Consider the following 16943-nt stretch of genomic DNA (forward strand, 5'->3'; position numbering starts at 1 on the left):
AAAGTGGGTTAAAATAGGAAATACTGCAAATACATGACGTGAAAACACTTCAGCACTAAATGTTCTAAGTATCCAGTATCTTCCTAGCACTGCTGTCTTTAATAGAGCAATGAAACTGATATTGTTATTTGCTGGAAATGGTGCCAGCTAAATTTAGCAGCTCATGCACCATTTGTCTCTGTCCAATGATTTTAAAAATTTACTGCATTTAACTTCTGTCCAAAGATTATTTGACTGACTTGTTTTGAATCTAAAAGCAGAAGGCACCACTGAACCAATTGTTAGTTATTTGCAAATAACATAGCTATTTATTGTCATAACATTAGGACATTGCCCTCTTTGCTACTAGTTAGGGTATTATGGTAGCTTGGATCATAAGTGGGAACTTAATAGAAGAATTACAATAATAGGAACTCAAAGGAACAATCATAACTAAAAATAAGGTTTGGTACAATAATAAACATAATTCTAAAATTATGATCATACATCAGGAAAGATAGAATCACTATCATAGACTAGCTACAGGCAGAGGTTGGAAAAAGAAAATTGAAAGATCAAAGTTCACATATTAGTGTGGCCAATTCATAGTCTAATTTTGCTTTGTAATTGAGAGGAGTGCACTACGCTCTGTGCTTACGATAGGATGCCCATTCATTAACGTGACAGTACAGTACTATTGAGACTTGGGTTAAGTGTGATGTTATTGCAATGTGTTTGCAACTTTCATTCAATTAAACTGAGCCTATTTTACATGGTAATAAATGTGTTAAATTATATTGTGTGCATTTACATATAGATAGATAATGATTTGGTTTCAAAATGTTATCAGTGGCTGGTGCTGTTAAAAGATTTTGGGGTTTATATTGGTCAAATTAATAGAAAAATAAATTTATAATAAAAAGCTAGTCTCAGTAATGGTAGTTATGAAACTTCCGCATTGTTGTAAAAACCTATCTGATTTACTAATGTCCTTCAAGGAAGTAAATCTTCCAACCTTACCCGGTTTGTTTTATATGTGACTCCAGACCCACAGCAATGTGATTGACCCTTAACTGCCCCTTGAAGTGACTCAGCAAGCCCTTCAGTTGTATCAGAGCCCTACAAAAAAGTTCAATAAAAATAAAAACAGACAGAGCACCCAGCATTGACCAAGGCACCAAATACAACAAAGGTAAAACCAGCCTAATCAAATCTGCAAAGGGCTCTTCAGTAACATATGGAGACTAGTATCAAAATTGAGAGAGATGTTCCACAGACTAATCAAGCAACAGCCTGACCTAGTCATACTCATAGATTCATTCCTCTCAGCTAATATCCCAAACTTCTCCATCACTATGACTGGCTATGTCCTGTTCCACCAGAGGTAATGGCACAGATGTTATAGTTGGGAGGGAGCAAGTCCTCAACATCGACTCCAGGCCCTGTGAGGTCTCGTGGCATCAAATCAAACATACCCAAGGAAACTTCTGCTGATTACCAACTGTCATCCTCCCTCAGCTGATGAATCTGTACTCCTCCATGTTGAACACCACTTGGAAGAAGTACTGAGCGTATCAAGCACACACAATGTTCTCTGGGTGGGAACTTCAATGTTCTTCACCAAGATTGACTTGGTAGTACCACTACTGACTGAGCTGGCTGAACTCTGATGGACATATCTGCCAGACTGGGCCTGTGCAGGTGGTGACTTGAGTCCTGTAATACTGAGGATACGTTCCATCATGTTAACTGGCACTACTACTGTGCTAAACGGAATAGGTTCAGAACAGATCTTGCAGCTCAAAGTTGGGCACCCATGAGCAACAGCAGAATTGCTTTGCACCGCACTGGCTCAATAACAAGTGTAGGACAGCATGCCAGGAAAAACATCAGCTACTTAAAATTGAGGTGCCAACCTGGTGAAGCTACAAAGCAGGACTTATATGCTTGCTAAGCATCAAAGCAACATCCTATAGATGAAGCTAAGCAATCCCACAACCATTGGATTATAGAAGAATAAGAGGTGATCTTATTGAAACGTATAAGATCCTGAGGGGACTTGATGGGGTATATAATGGGAGGATGTTTCCACTTGTGGGAGAGACTAGAACTTGGGGGGACACATTAAGAATAAGAGGTCAACCGTTTAAGACAAAGATTAGGAGAAATTTTTTCTCCGATGGGTCATTAGTATGCGGAATTCTCTTCCCCAGAAAGCAGTGGAGGCTGGGTTATTGAATTTATTCAAGGCAGATTTAGACAGGTTTTTGATAGACAAGGTTCATTAAATGACAATAGTCAATTACAGGGAGAGAATGTGAGAGAAACAGCAGGGTCATTTACAGTGAGAGAAACAGTGGGGTCATTTACAGTGAGTGTGAGAGAAACAGTGGGGTCATTTACAGTGAGAGTGTGAGAGAAACAGTGGGGTCATTTATAGGGAGAGAGTGTGAGAGAAACAGCATGGTCACTTACAGTGAATGTGAGAGAAACAGCAGGGCCATTTATAGGGAGAGTGTGAGAGTGGAACACCGGGGCCATTTACAGTGAGAGAAACAGTGGGGCCATTGAGTGTGTGAGAGAAACAGTGGGGCCATTTACAGTGAGAGAAACAGTGGGGTCATTTTCAGCAAGAGAGTGAGAGAGAAACAGCAGGGTCATTTACAACGAGAGAGTGTGAGAGCAACAGCAGGGCCATTTTCAGCGAGAGAAACAGCATGGCCATTTACAGGGAACAAGTGCGAGAGGAGTGGGGCCTTTAACAGTCAGAGAGTGAGAGAAGAATGTGAGACCATTAAAGACCGGAAAAGAACGCGGAGAGCAGCTGATTGGTGAGTAGGATTGGTGAGTATTTCTAGTCTTTAAAGTAAAAGTAAGGTCTTTAGTCTGTGTTCAGATCCCTAGTCTGTTTATTCTCTTTTTCTTAAAGATAGATTTTTAAGTATAAGATCGATTCTAGTATTAAAAAATTATAATTAAGTGTAAAGAGTGTGGATACTAGAGTAATTAATTGAATAAAATACGATAGCGATGGCAGGACGGATGATGTGTTGCTGCTGCAGCATGTGGGAGCTGCTGAACACCAAGGTATTCCAGAGCGAACACATCTGTACCAAGTGTTTGCAGCTCAATGTACGTCGGATCTGAATTAAAGAGCTGGAGTCCAAGCTGCAGACATTGCGCCACATCAGGGATGGGGAAAGTTACCTGGACACTTTGCTCCAGGAGGTGGTCACACCCCTCAGATTAGGTCATTCAAATTTGGTCTGTGATCAGGGACAGGAGGATGTGACTGCAGGTGAAGCAAGTTTAGGGACCCAGGGGGTAGTGTTCGAGGAGCCTCAGCCCCTGCATCTGTCCAACAGTTACAAGGTTCTTGTAAGCTGTGTGGATGAGAGCGAGGACTGCAGGGAGGATAAGCAAGTTGACTATGGCACTGTGGTACAGGGAGCCATTCAAGTGGGGGGAGGAAATGAGAGCGGAGTAGTGATAGGGGACAGTATAATTAGGGGGATAGATATTGTTCTTTGCAGCCATGAGCGTGAGTCCCGAAGGCTGTGTTACCTGCCTGGTGCCAGGGTTAAGGACATTTCCTCAGGGCTGGAGAGGAACTTGGAGTGGGAGGGGAGAGATCCAGTTGTTGTCATCCATGTTGGTACCAACGACATTGATAGGAGGTTCTGCTCAAAGAATTTGAACAGTTAGGAACTAAATTAAAAAGCAGAACCTCCAAGGTAATAATCTCAGGATTGCTACCTGAGCCACGGGCATACAGGCATAGGGTAAATAAAGTCAAGGAGTTAAATGTGCAGCTCAGAGATTGGTGTGGGAGGAATGGGTTTCAGTTCATGGGGCACTGGCACCAGTACTGGTGTAGAAGGGAGCTATTCTGGTGGGTCAGTCTTCTGAGGGGTCTTGACAGGGTAGATGCTAAGACGTTGTTCCCCCTTGTGGGAGAACCTAGGACCACAGGGCATAATCTCAGAGTAAGGGGCGCCAATTTAAAACAGAGATGAAGAGGAATTTCTTCTCTCAGAGAGTAGTGAATCTGTGGAATTCTTTACCGCAGAGGGCTGTAAAAGCTGGATCGTTAAATATTTTCAAGGCTGAGATAGACAGATTTTTAATCAGTAAGAGAATGAAGGGTTATGGGGAAAAGGCAGGAAAGTCGAGTTGAGGATTATCAGATCAACCATGATCTCACTGAATGGTGGAGCAGACTCGATGGGCCGAATGGCCTACCTCTACTCCTACGTCTTATGGTTTTAAGGGAATCTAGAGTTATGGGGAGCAAACGGCAAAGTGGAGTTGAGATCACAACCAGATCAGCCATTATATCATTGAATGGCGGAGCAGGCTCAAAAGGCTGAATAGCCTACTCCTGTTCCCAAGTCCTGTGTAATCGATCAGATCAATAGATCAGATCAAGTCCTGCCATATCAGGGTCTTGAATGGTGTGGACAATTAAGCAACTAACAGGAGGAAAACACTCCACACAGACAACCCCATCCCCAATGATGATGGAGCCCAGCACATCAGTGAAAAAGAGAAGGCTAAAGAGTTTTGAACCATCTTCAGGCAGAAGGTTCAAGTGGATGATGCATCTCAGCCCCTCCTGAGGTCCACTCCAACACAAATGCCATTCTTCAGCCAATTCCACTCACTCCACAAGATATAAAAAAACAGCAGAGCATGCTGGCAACAGAAAAGACTATGGACCCTAGCAGCATCCCAGCTGTGGTAATGAAGGCTTGTTCTCCAAAACTAGCCCAACTGCTAGCAAAGCTGTTTCAGTACATCTGCAATGCTGGCATCAGCTGATCACATGGAAAATTGTCCAGGCCTGTCCCATTAACAAAAGCCACACAAGTTCAATCTAGCCAGTTGGACACTCAGACTACTCCCAAACGTCAGCAAAGAAATGGAACGTGTCATTGACAGTATTCTCAAGTGGCACTTACTCACCAATAACCTGCACATGAATGCTCAGTTTGGGTTCAGCCAGCACCACTCAGCTCCAGACCTCGTTACAGCCTGGGCCCAAACATGCACAAAAAAAGCTGTATTCCAAAGGGGAGATGAGAGTTACTGCCCTTGATATCAACATAGCATTTATCCAAATGCAGCATCAAGGATCCCTAGCAAAACTGAATTCAATAGGAATCAGTCCACAGGGTATAGTCATACCTAGCACAAAGCAAAATGGTTGTGGTTGTTGGCGACTAAATATCTCAGCCCCAGGATATCACAGCAAGCGTTTATAAGGACAGTACTTAAGGCTGTTTAGCTGCTTCATTAGTGTCTTTCCCTCCAGCATAAGATCAGAAGTGGGGATGTTTGCTGATAATTGCAGTGTTCAGTTCCATTCACAGATACTGATCCTCAGATACTGAACCAGGCTTGGGCAATATTCAGGCTTGGGCTGATAAGTGGCAAGTAACATTTACTCCACACATATGTCAGGCAATCACCAGCTCCAACAAGAGAGAATCTAACCATTTCCCCTTGACATTCAATGGCACTGCCATTGCTGAATCACCAGCATTATCATCAATGAAGGGTCACCATAAACCAGAAATTTAACTGGACCCTCCATATAAATATTGTGGCTACAAGAGCAGGTCAGAGGCTGGGAATTCTATGGCGAGCAACTCAACTCCTGCCCCCTCCCCCAAACCTATCTACCATCTACAAGGCACAAGTCAGGAGTGTGATGAAATACTATCCACTTGCCTGGATAAGTGCAGCTCCAACAACACTCAAGTACTTCGACAGCATCCAAGACAAACCAGACTGCTTGATTGGCATCTCATCTACCACCTGAAACATTCATTCCCTCCACCACTGATGCACAGTGGCAGCAGTGTGTACCATGTACAAGATGTACTGCATCAACTCGCTAAACCTCCTTTGACAGAACCCATGACCACTACCAGCAAGAAGAACAAGGACAGCAGGCACATAGGAACACCATTACCTGTAAATGCCCCTCCAAGTCACACACCATCTGAGTTGGAACTATATCCCTGTTCCTTCACTGTCACTGGGTCAAAATCCTGGAACTTGCTTCCTAACAGCACCGTGGGTGTATCTACACCGCGTAGACTGCCGTTATTCAAGGCGGTGGCTCACCATCACCTTCTCAAGGGAAATTAGGGATAGGCAATAAATGCTGGCCTTGACAGAAAAGCCCACATCCCTTGAATGAATTTGAAAAAAAGATAATCGCCATTACCCATTTTGTGCTATTGTAAAACAGCAATTTCACCCCTCCCTTATTAAAAATGCAATGCCCTATCATTGGAAAGGATATACAATAATGTACCTCATACAACGTTGTAAGAATGAAAGCAACCAACACAATAATAAAAATTGTACCATTCTTTATTTTTCTTTTAATTACAACAAAATTTGATTTTACAGGATGCCTTTAATGCATTAATGTGCTTTACAGTGAAGGGGAGGATATACACTCCCTGAAATGACATAATGGGTCTGAATATGCTCCATAATTCTAAATCAGCAGGGTCACAGAGGACAATACTGGAAAAGTTGGGTGATGTCTCCCATCCAACCTGGATTATTCTTTGCGGGAATTTTTTCCATCACTGTCACTTGCAAATGGTGGCATGGAAGCTGAGCCTGGACCCCCACTAGATTTCCCTCACATCAGTTACCACTGCTTCCAGCGCCATTATGTCGAAGGTTAAGGTAGGTAGTGACAACAGCTCTGAGACACATTTGTAGCACCTTTTTCTCCCTCCATTTGTACCTGCAGCACCTACTAAATGTCCAACTCCCTTCCAAAGCTTTCAGTGGGATACTTATTCTAATCTTTGGGGTGCTTCTTCCCCTTTAATGCCTGGGAGACAGTGGAGCCTCCTCTTAGTAATGGTGAACCTGCCAGAAGCCTATGTTGCATACTTGGGTTAGGGTGCAGCCAAACCTGTGGGCAAAGATTCCACCACTCCCATACCTTCCCCCGCCCCCGATGTGCTGCATTGTTCTCTTTCAGGAAAGCCTGTGTGTGACTGTCGCCCACTCACTTAACTGTGCTTCGTTCCTTGGTTGGTCCGGTCCTGGGCCTCTGCTTCAGATCAGGACATCGGTCATCAGGGTTCCAGGATTGTACCCTGAATAGTTTCAAACCCCACATCCTAGTGCCTCCCAACACTCTTTCAACTTCCTCAGTGCTTTCTCACCAGCTTAGTGCACCTATAATCCAGTCCATCCTCTAATGCATCTCTCCCTACTTGCATGCCCCAATCCTCCTCACCTCATGCCAAAGCAAACTTTACTGATTCCACAGCACAGGATCCAGTATTCTGCACCCCCATGGTGCAACCCCCATTCTTGATCACCCACAATCCCCTAAATGCTTTGGGACTCAATACTGTCACCTTATGTTGCCACACTCTCTATTTCCCCCTCCCACAAGTATTCTTGTCACCAGGTAGCTTCCCAGGTCTAGCAGATAAATAGTTGAAGGTCCTCCTGGTTTCCCAGCACTCCTACTAAACCAAAACATTCAGGGGCATTGCTCCTTCCTAAGGTCCAGGAATGGGGATTTGAGTTAATGAACCCATTCAGCAGGGTACTTCCAAGTTTGTGCTCTCCTCCTCTGGTGTTGCCTTACTGCTCTTGCATCATAAAGAACTTCCTGGTCATCCTCATCCTCCACAGTGCAGTGAGTCCTCCATCGTGCAGCTTTGAAAGTTGCCCTCACTCACTGCAGCCACAAGTTTTAGGATACACTAGGCCTTTAAAGGTTCTACAATAGCAGCAAAGAAGTTTTATCAGCAGTTAAAGTTCCTGTGCCTCAGGATTCTTGCTGGCTTGGACTTCACAGCACTCAAAAAAGCCCTTTGTTTCTTGCTAATGCCTTATTTTTATGTGGCAACTGACATATGACCTGCAACTGACACTGGGACAACTGGGTTGCAGCTCATTCTGATACACATCCTTCAGGCACAGCACTGCGGGGAACTTGCCAAATGAGTGCAGAAATTTTGTAGTCAGTCCAATGGTACTAAGTCCTGGCATTACATGTCTCTGCTGGTATTTCCAGTTGGCTGCATCTCTCATTCTTGTACCCGTGGGGTACTAATAAAAATTGGAACTCCTTTTTATTCATTTATGTGGAATGTCATAGGAAATCAATTGTATTACAGGACAGTGCATAATGATATTGTGATCATAATATAGCAGAATATATCCTCTAACTAACCATGAGCAATATGACAGGAGGTCCTTATTATATATCTCAAAAATGGTGGGGTTGAATTTCACTCCCTTGGCCTTGCATTAACGGGGTTGGGACAGCCTCAAAATAGAGTCAGCAGTCTTACCAGCCTGTAAAAATTGGGGTCTTTAATAAATGTGTATTTTCTGCATTTTATGAGATTAGGTAAGCAGCATTGATTCTCTCTCTGGAAAGAGGATGTTGACGTTCCTAAGCTGATAGAATGGCATCTTCTGAACCCCCTTATCTATGCAAATGTTTAGAAAGGGCCAGGATATGACCCTCAGCAGGATGTAAACTAAAAAGCTGACCTCAAGCAGAGTGACACACAAGTGCGGGTGGGTGGGGGGATGGTAACCACCCTGACATTTTGAGTACCTGTCCTGTATCCAATGGCCAGAATAGTTAGATAGATGATTGACACTGAGTAAGCTACCATCGCCCCTCCAAAAAGATATGTGGTGAAGGGCTGAAGTGCTGGTGAGGGGCTGAGGTGCTGGAGAGGTGGCAGTCTCCTTAGGTAGCTGCCTTCCTCAGATGGAAGATGGACTAGTGGAGGAGGAGGAAGACCAAGCGAAAAGTTTCCTAACACTTCGACTAGAGAGCAAAATGCTGTTATCACAAACTACTGACATCAACACACTCTGCTAACTGTTTGTTTGTCCTCCAGGATCAGTAAACTGCTCTCAATTGTTACGGGTCATATACCTTCGTCTAATTAGTTAATGTATCATATCTAAACTGTTGCTTCTTAATAAACTCAAACTATCATAAAATTACATATGAATAGTTGACTGCCTATCTTAGGTATCTGTGGCCCCTGAACCCCCAAAATCTTACAACCCTGTTTAAAGCCAGTGATGCAGCTAGCTCCATTTTGACGGGGCCTATTTCTCCAAAGATTGCAGGAGTATTTCACACATAGAAATGAACTGAGTGTATCTCAAGGCTGTCTCCTAAAGGATTTTAGCATTATTATGCCACCAAGGAGAGAGATTGTTAAAGGAATTTCATCACGAGCACACAGGTAGTCCATATGAAAGCAGTAGCAAGAAGCTATTTTTCGTATCTAAAGGTAGACCAAGATATCGAAGAGTTGGTGAAAAGTTGTGAAATGTGTTGCAAGAATGAGAAATAATCCATTCCAAGGTTCCGTTCATTCCATGGTCAAACATAAGTCAACCATGGGAATGAGTACATGTCAATTTCTTTGAGGTGGAAGGGAAAGACTCCCTTGTTTTTGTCGATAGCTATAGCAAGTGGATAAATGTTGAGTTTGTGCCCAATGTCACAAGTGCCAAAACTATTGAGGTTTTGCAAAGTTGGTTTGCAATTTATGAGTTGCCAGAGGTGTCAGATAATGGACCACAATTTATTTCAAAAGAATTTGAAACATTTCTGAGTAAGAATGGAGTTAAACACACCCTAGAACCGTTGTATCACCCAGCACCCAGCTGCAGAAAGAAGTGTACAGATTGTGAAGCAATCTTTGCAGAAGTATTTGCTAGATAACAAGTTGGCAGTAATTTCCATGTTTCTCTTTGACACAAGCTTGACAATTTTCTGTTCTGTTACAGAATAACCCCATAGTCTACAGCAGGTTGCTCACTTTACAAGTTAGTGTTTAAACACACTCCCAGGACATTGGTTAGTTTAGATTCTCCCTTATTGGAGATGGTCATTGCCTGGCATTTGTGTGGTGCAAATGTTGTTTGCCAGTTATCGGCCCAAGCCTGAATGTTGTCCATAGAAACATTGAAAAATAGAAGCAGGAGTAGGTCATTCGGCCCTTCGAACCTGCTCCACCATTCAATATAATCATGGCTGACCATCCATCTCAACGCCATACTCCTGCTCTCACCAAGACCTTGTATAGCTGCAGTAAGACGTCCTTGCTCCTGTACTCAAGTCCTCTCACAATGAAGGCCAGCATACCATATGCCTTCCTAAATGCTTGCTGCACTTGCACGCTTGCTTTCAGTGATTGGTGTACAAGGACACCCAGGTCCCTTTGTACATCAACATTTCCCAATCTATCACCATTTAAATAATACTCTGCCATTGTTTTTCCTACCAAGTGGATAACTTCACACTTATCCAGTTTACACTGCATCTGGTATGTATTTGCCCACTCACTCCACTTGTCTAAAGCGTCTTGAAGCCTCTTAACATCCTTCTCATCACTCACATTCCCACATAGTTTTGTGTCATCAGCAAACTTGGAAATATTACATTTGGTTCCCTCATCCAAATCATTGATATATAATGTGGAAAGCTGGTGCCCAGGCACTGATCCCTGTGGTACCCCACTAGTCACCACCTGTCATTCTGAAGAGACCCATTTATTCCTACTCTCTGTTTCCTGTCTGCTAGCCAACTCTCAATCCATGCCAATATATTACCCCCAATCCCATGTGCTTTAATTTTGCACACTAACCCCTTATGTGGGACTTTAGCAAAAGCTTTCTGAAAATCCAAATATACCACATCCACTGGTTCTCCTTTATCTATTCTGCTAGTTACATCCTCAAAATACTCCAGTAGGTTTGTCAAACATGATTTCCCTTTCATAAATCCATATTGACTTTGTTTGATCCCGTTGATATTTTCTAAGTATCCTGTTATCACATCCTTTACCATAGACTGGTGTTAGGCTAACAGGTCTGTCATTTCCTGTTTTCTACCTCCCTCCTTTCTAAAAAATGGTGCCACCCTCCAATCTGCTGAGAGGGTTCCAGAATCTACAGAATTTTGGAAGATGATGATCAACTTATCCACTATTTCCATGGCCACCGCCTTTAGTAGCCTGGGATGTAAATTATTGGGCCCTGGGGATTTATCGGCTTTCAGTCCCATTAATTTCTCCAGCACTGTTTTTTTTAGTACTATAAATTTCCTTCAATTCCTCCTTCTCACTAGACCTTTGGTTCCCTAGTATTTCTGAGAAGTTATTTGTATCTTCCTCTGTGAAGACAGAACTAAAGTAGGTGTTTAATTGCTCTGTCATATCCCTGTTCTCTGTTGTAAATTCTCCTGTTTTGGACTGTAAGGGACTTACATTTGTCTTCACTAATCTTTTTCTTCTTATATACTTATAGAAGATTTTACAGTCCTCTTTTATGTTCCTTGCACGTTTACTCTCATACCCTATTTTTCCCCTCTTAATCAATCTCTTGGTCCTCCTCTGCTGAATTCTAAACTGCTCCCAATCCTCAGGCTTGCTACTTTTTCCAGCAACTTTATATGACTCCTCTTTGGATCTAATACTATCCTTAATTTCTTTTGTTAGCCATGGTTGGGCCACTTTTCCTATCGTGTTTTTGCACAAGGAAGGAATATATAACTGTTGCAATGCACACATTTGTTCCTTAAATATTAGCCATTGCCTATCCACCATCATGCCTTTCAATGGAGTTCCCCAATCTATCTTAGCCAACTCATGCCTCATACCTTCGTTGTTTCCTTTGTTAAGATTTAGGACCCTAATTTCAGATTGGGCTATTTCACTTTCCAACCTAAGGAAGAATTCTATCATGTTATGGTCACTGTTCCCTAAAGGACTTCGCACAACAAGATTATTAATTAACCCCTTCTCATTGCACAAAAACAAACCTAGGATAGCCTGTTCCCTAGTTGGTTCCTCGACGTACTGGTCTAAAAAACCATCTCATACACACTCCAGGAATTCATCCACCACAAATTGCTAATTTGGTTTGCCCAGTCTATATGTAGATTAAAGTCACCCATGATTACTGTAGCACCCGTGTTACATGCATCTCTGATTTCCTGTTTAATGCCATCCCCTACCTTACCACTACTGTTTGGAGGCCTATATACAACTCTCACTAATGTTTTTTGCCCCTTGTTACTTCTTAGCTCCACTCAGACTGATTCTACATCTAGATTTTCTGAGCCAATATCCTCTCTCACTATTGCATTGATTTCATCCTTAACTAACAACGCCATGCCACCTCCTTTTCCTTTTTGACTGTCCTTCCTAAATATTGAATACCCTTGGATATTCAGTCCCCTTGGTCACCCTGCAGCCATGTCTCTGTAATTGCAATCATATCGTAACCATTTACATCTATTTGCGCTGTTAATTCGTCTACCTTATTGCAAATGCTCCGTGCATTCAGATACAGTGTATTTAGACTTGTCTTTCTACACATCTTTTTTGTACTATGGCTCTATTTTCCGTTAGTCCTTGTTTCCTCTGCCTTTCACTTTTTATTTCCTGCTTTTCTGTCTTTGATTTCTATCTTTGTTTCCCTCTCGTGTGTCTCCCCACTCAGATTCCCATCTCCCTGCCACTCTAGTTTAAACCCTCCCCCACAGTACTAGCAAATACCCCTGTGAGGATGTTGGTCCTGGTCCTGCTGGGGTGCAACCCATCCAGCTTGTACAGGTCCCATCTTCCCCAGAATTGGTCCCAATGCCTCAGGAACCTAAATCCCTCCCTTCTACATCATCTCTCCAGCCACGCATTCATCGGTCTATTCTCCTATTCTTGATCTCACTAGCACATGGCACTGGGAATAATCCTGAGATTACTACCTTTGAGGTCCTGCTTTTTAATTTATTTCCTAGCTCCCTATATTCTGCTTGCAGGGCCTCATCCCTCTTTTTACCTATGTCATTGGTACTGATATGGACCACGACCTCTGGCTATTCACCCTCCCCCTTCAGAATGTCCTGCAGCCACAGAAACATCTATCTGTTTCCCTTATGATAGTATCCCCTATCATTATTGCCCTCCCACCTTTTTTTCTGCCCCCAATCCAGGTCTCGCTGCACATGGACATGGACTGCTTCAATATCTGAAGATTTGTGAATAGTGTTGAACATTGTGCAATCATCAGCAAACATCCCCACTTCTGACCTTATGATGGAAGGAAGGTCATTGACGAAGCAGCTGAAGATGGTTGGGCCTCGGACACTACCCTGAGGAACTCCTGCAGCAATATACTGAGACTGAGATGATTGACCTCCAACAACCACAAACATCTTCCTTTGTGCTAGGTATGACTCCACTCAGTGGAGAATTTTCCCCCTGATTCCCATTGACACCAGTTTTGCTAGGGCTTCTTGATGCCCCACCCGGTCAAGTGCTGCTTTGATGTCAAGGGCAGTCACTGTCACCTCATCCCTTGAGTTCAGCTCTTTAGTACAGGTTTGTACCAAGGCTGTAAGGAAGCCAGGAGCTGAGTAGCCCTGATGGAACCCAAACTGAGAATCAGTAAGCAGGTTTTTGCTGTGTAAGTGCCACTTGGTAACACTGTTTATGGCATCTTCCATCATTTTGCCGATTATTGAGAGTAGACTAACAGAGCAGTAATTGGCTGGGTTGGATTTGTCCTGCTTTCTGTGAACAGGGCATCCCTGAGCAATTTTCCATATTGACGGGTTGATGCTAGTGTTGTAGCTGTACTGGAACAGCTTGGCTAGGGGCACAGCTAGTTCTGCAGCATAAGTCTTCAGTACTACTGCCAGAGAGGATATTCAAGATAGCAGAACTTCTGAACTGAGTTAAGAGGTATATGGCTGGTTGTGACTATGGGGTCTTGGGGTTTATGACCAGGAGCAGGTTGGTAGAAGATTTCTGGGCTTTTTTCAGGCTATTGTAAGGTTGAAGCACTCCGAGGCTTGGGCAAAGCAGTCAATAAGCAGCCAGATGTCCTCTGGAGTGTGTGCTAAATTGTGTGCACAATCATCAGCAAACAAGAGTTCACTTAGTAGCTGTTCTGTGATCTTTCTGAGTCTTTGCAGATTAAAAAGGAAGAGACGAAATTTGGAAAGTTGAATATTTGGGCACGGAACTTCATGTCTCCGTCCATGTCGGAATGGAGTCAGGCCAAAATGGCAGTCAGGACCCGGATGAGAAAGTCCTGCCCCCATTTCCAGCTCTATGTATTTTCATCTGCGTGGGAAAGGGGGTAGAGCCTATTTGGCATATGAGTTTGGAGAAAAGTTGGAGATGTCATTTCCTGCAGTGGAAAATATTTCCAGACCCCATTTTTATTGTCCCGACACTGGAGTGAAGGACTTCGGAAACCCATCCTTAGCAAGGAGCCCTGAATACTGTTGGATGGTGGACTAACATGGGAAAACTTATTCAAAGTTATCCCAAACTGTTATTATTTTGTTAAAGTCACCTGGACATCATTATTTTACACCTGCAGCTCTACATTCAGGAGGGTGGGAAGAGGGAGAGAATCATGCTAGGTCACCTCAGGCAGCAAAGTGGGCACCTGACAGTCCTGGCAGGCTATCACAGATATTATGTCTTTCTTAAGAAGGCCTCCAATTCTAAAATCACAGTAGGTCGCTCACACTACCAGGCCATCAAGGTAGAATGTACAGCAGCAGGTGCGTGTCTCAAGAGCAAGGGTCCCCAGGTATCAAGAAGCACAGCCTCAAGAGGCATAACCAAGAAGAAGGACATGCTATTACCCAGAGCGCAGGGTTATTATGTTGGGTGCAGCTATATGGATATGTCGGAGCATCAGTGCAGGAGGGGGTTGAGACTGTCCAGTCAGATGTTCACAGACATCTTTGCCATTGTGCAGGACAAATTGTTGCCTCACACCAACAGCTGACAGGCACTAACCTTAGCAGTCAAGGTTAAGGTAGTCCTAATTCTTATTTGAGTTCAGCTTATTCCAGGGCTCAGCTGTAGACTGTGTGGCATTTCACAAGCGGCAGCCCACCATTGCATAACTATGTGTGTGAGTGGTGGATTTCTACACCTTTTCTACAGACGCAGACCCCCAAGGTGAAAGGGGCAATGGGCTTTGCCACAGTAGCCAACTTCCCCCAGGTGCAAGGAGTAATCAATTGCACACATGTGGCCATCAGGGCATCTACCAACAGGTCTGAAAGATTCATAAATCAGAAGGCATTCCATTCTATCAACGTTCAGACTGCGTGTGATCACAGGAAGACATTCCTGCACATGTGCGCTCAATTCCCAGATAGTTGTCATAGTGGCTTCATCCTGCAGGAATAGTGCCTGCCTCAATTATTCCACCTCATTCCACAAGTGCATGGCTGGCTACTTTATGACAAGGTCTACCCTTTAAGGTGGTGGCTCCTCACTCCCCTGAGAACGCCACAGATAGGGCCCAGTGGTGTCAGAATCTGAGCCACATTCAGACATGGACCATCATTGAACAGGTAATTGGGCTGTTGAAGATGTGCTTTCAGTGCCATGACTGCTTTGGAGGTGTACTGCAATATTCGCCTGCCAAGGTCTCCAGCATTGTGGTTGTATGCTGCATCCTGAACAATATGGGGCCTACAAAGCTGATGCACCTTGAAGGGACAAATGCCAAGGAAGGGCCCATATCATTGGAGCATCAGGAGAAAGAGGAGGAAGATGAGGAGGAGGAAGGCAAGAGAGAGGAATAGCCTGGGGAGCCAGAGGGTGAGCCATCAGGAGTGGAGGATGGTGAGGGAAGGATTGGCATGCCAGGGGCTGTTGGTGGGTTCCATACAAAATGCTATTGTTACCAAGGACCTCCTAATACATACAGCGGCGACTCACCTGAGTGACCATGAGGAGCTCACAGCACAGCAGCTGCATGGCATGGAACCATGCCTGAGCCTTCAAGTGAAGGACTTCCATGCCAGCATCCTTCACATTCCTACCATTACCGAGAGATGGACAACAGTTTACTGTCTCAGTTGGAATGGCAAGAACCTTACTTAGTCTGTGAAGATGTACCATCAACCTGCTTTACTAAATAAACAAATAATAAATCACAGATAGAATCAGACAAATATTACAGCACAGAAGGAGGCCATTCAGCCCACAATGTCTGCACTGGCTCTTCGAATTAGCAGATCATTTAGTACCATTCTCCTGCCTTCTTCCCATAACCCTGCACATTCTTCCTTTTTAGAAAACTGTCTAATTCCTTTTTGAATGCTGAAATTGAACCTGCCTCCACTGCACTCCCAGGCATTCTGGACCTTAACAACACACTGCGTGATAAAGTTTTTCCTCATGTCACGTTTGCTTCTTTTACCAATTATTTTAAATCTGTTCTCAATCCTTTCACAAGTGGAAACAGTTTCTCCCTATCTATTCTGTCCAGACCCCTCGTGATTTTAAATATCTCTATCAAATATCCTCTCAGCCTTCTTTTCTCCAAGGAAAACACAGTCCCAACTTCTCCAATCTCTCTTCGTAACTGATGTTCCTCGTTCCTGGAACCATTCTCGGGAATATTTCCTACACTCTCCCAAATGCCTTCACCATCCTTCCTAATTTGTGGCGCCCAGAACTACACAATATTCCAGCTGAACTAGTGTCCTATACAAGTTGAACATAACTTCCCTGCTTTAGTACTCTATGTCCCTATTAATAAAGCTTAGGATACCATATTGCTTTATTAATCATGCTCTCAACCTGTCCTGCCACCTTATGCACATATATACCCAGGTCGCTCTGCTCCTGCACCCCCTTTAGAAATGTGCCCTTTATTTTATGTTGTCTCTCCATATTCTTCCTACCAAAATGTATCACCTCATACTTCTCTGCATTGAACCTCATCTACCACCTGTCTGCCCTTTCCACTAACTTGTCTATGTCCTTTTGAAGTTCTACACTGTCCTCCTCATGTTTAACAATGCTTCTAAGTTTCGTATCATCTGCAAACTTTGAAATTGTGCCCTGTACACCAAGGTCTAAGTCAAGAGTATATATCAAGAAAAGCAC

The sequence above is a fragment of the Cetorhinus maximus genome, chromosome 3 (assembly GCF_964194155.1).
Source record: "Cetorhinus maximus chromosome 3, sCetMax3.hap1.1, whole genome shotgun sequence".
Lineage (NCBI taxonomy): Eukaryota > Metazoa > Chordata > Chondrichthyes > Lamniformes > Cetorhinidae > Cetorhinus > Cetorhinus maximus.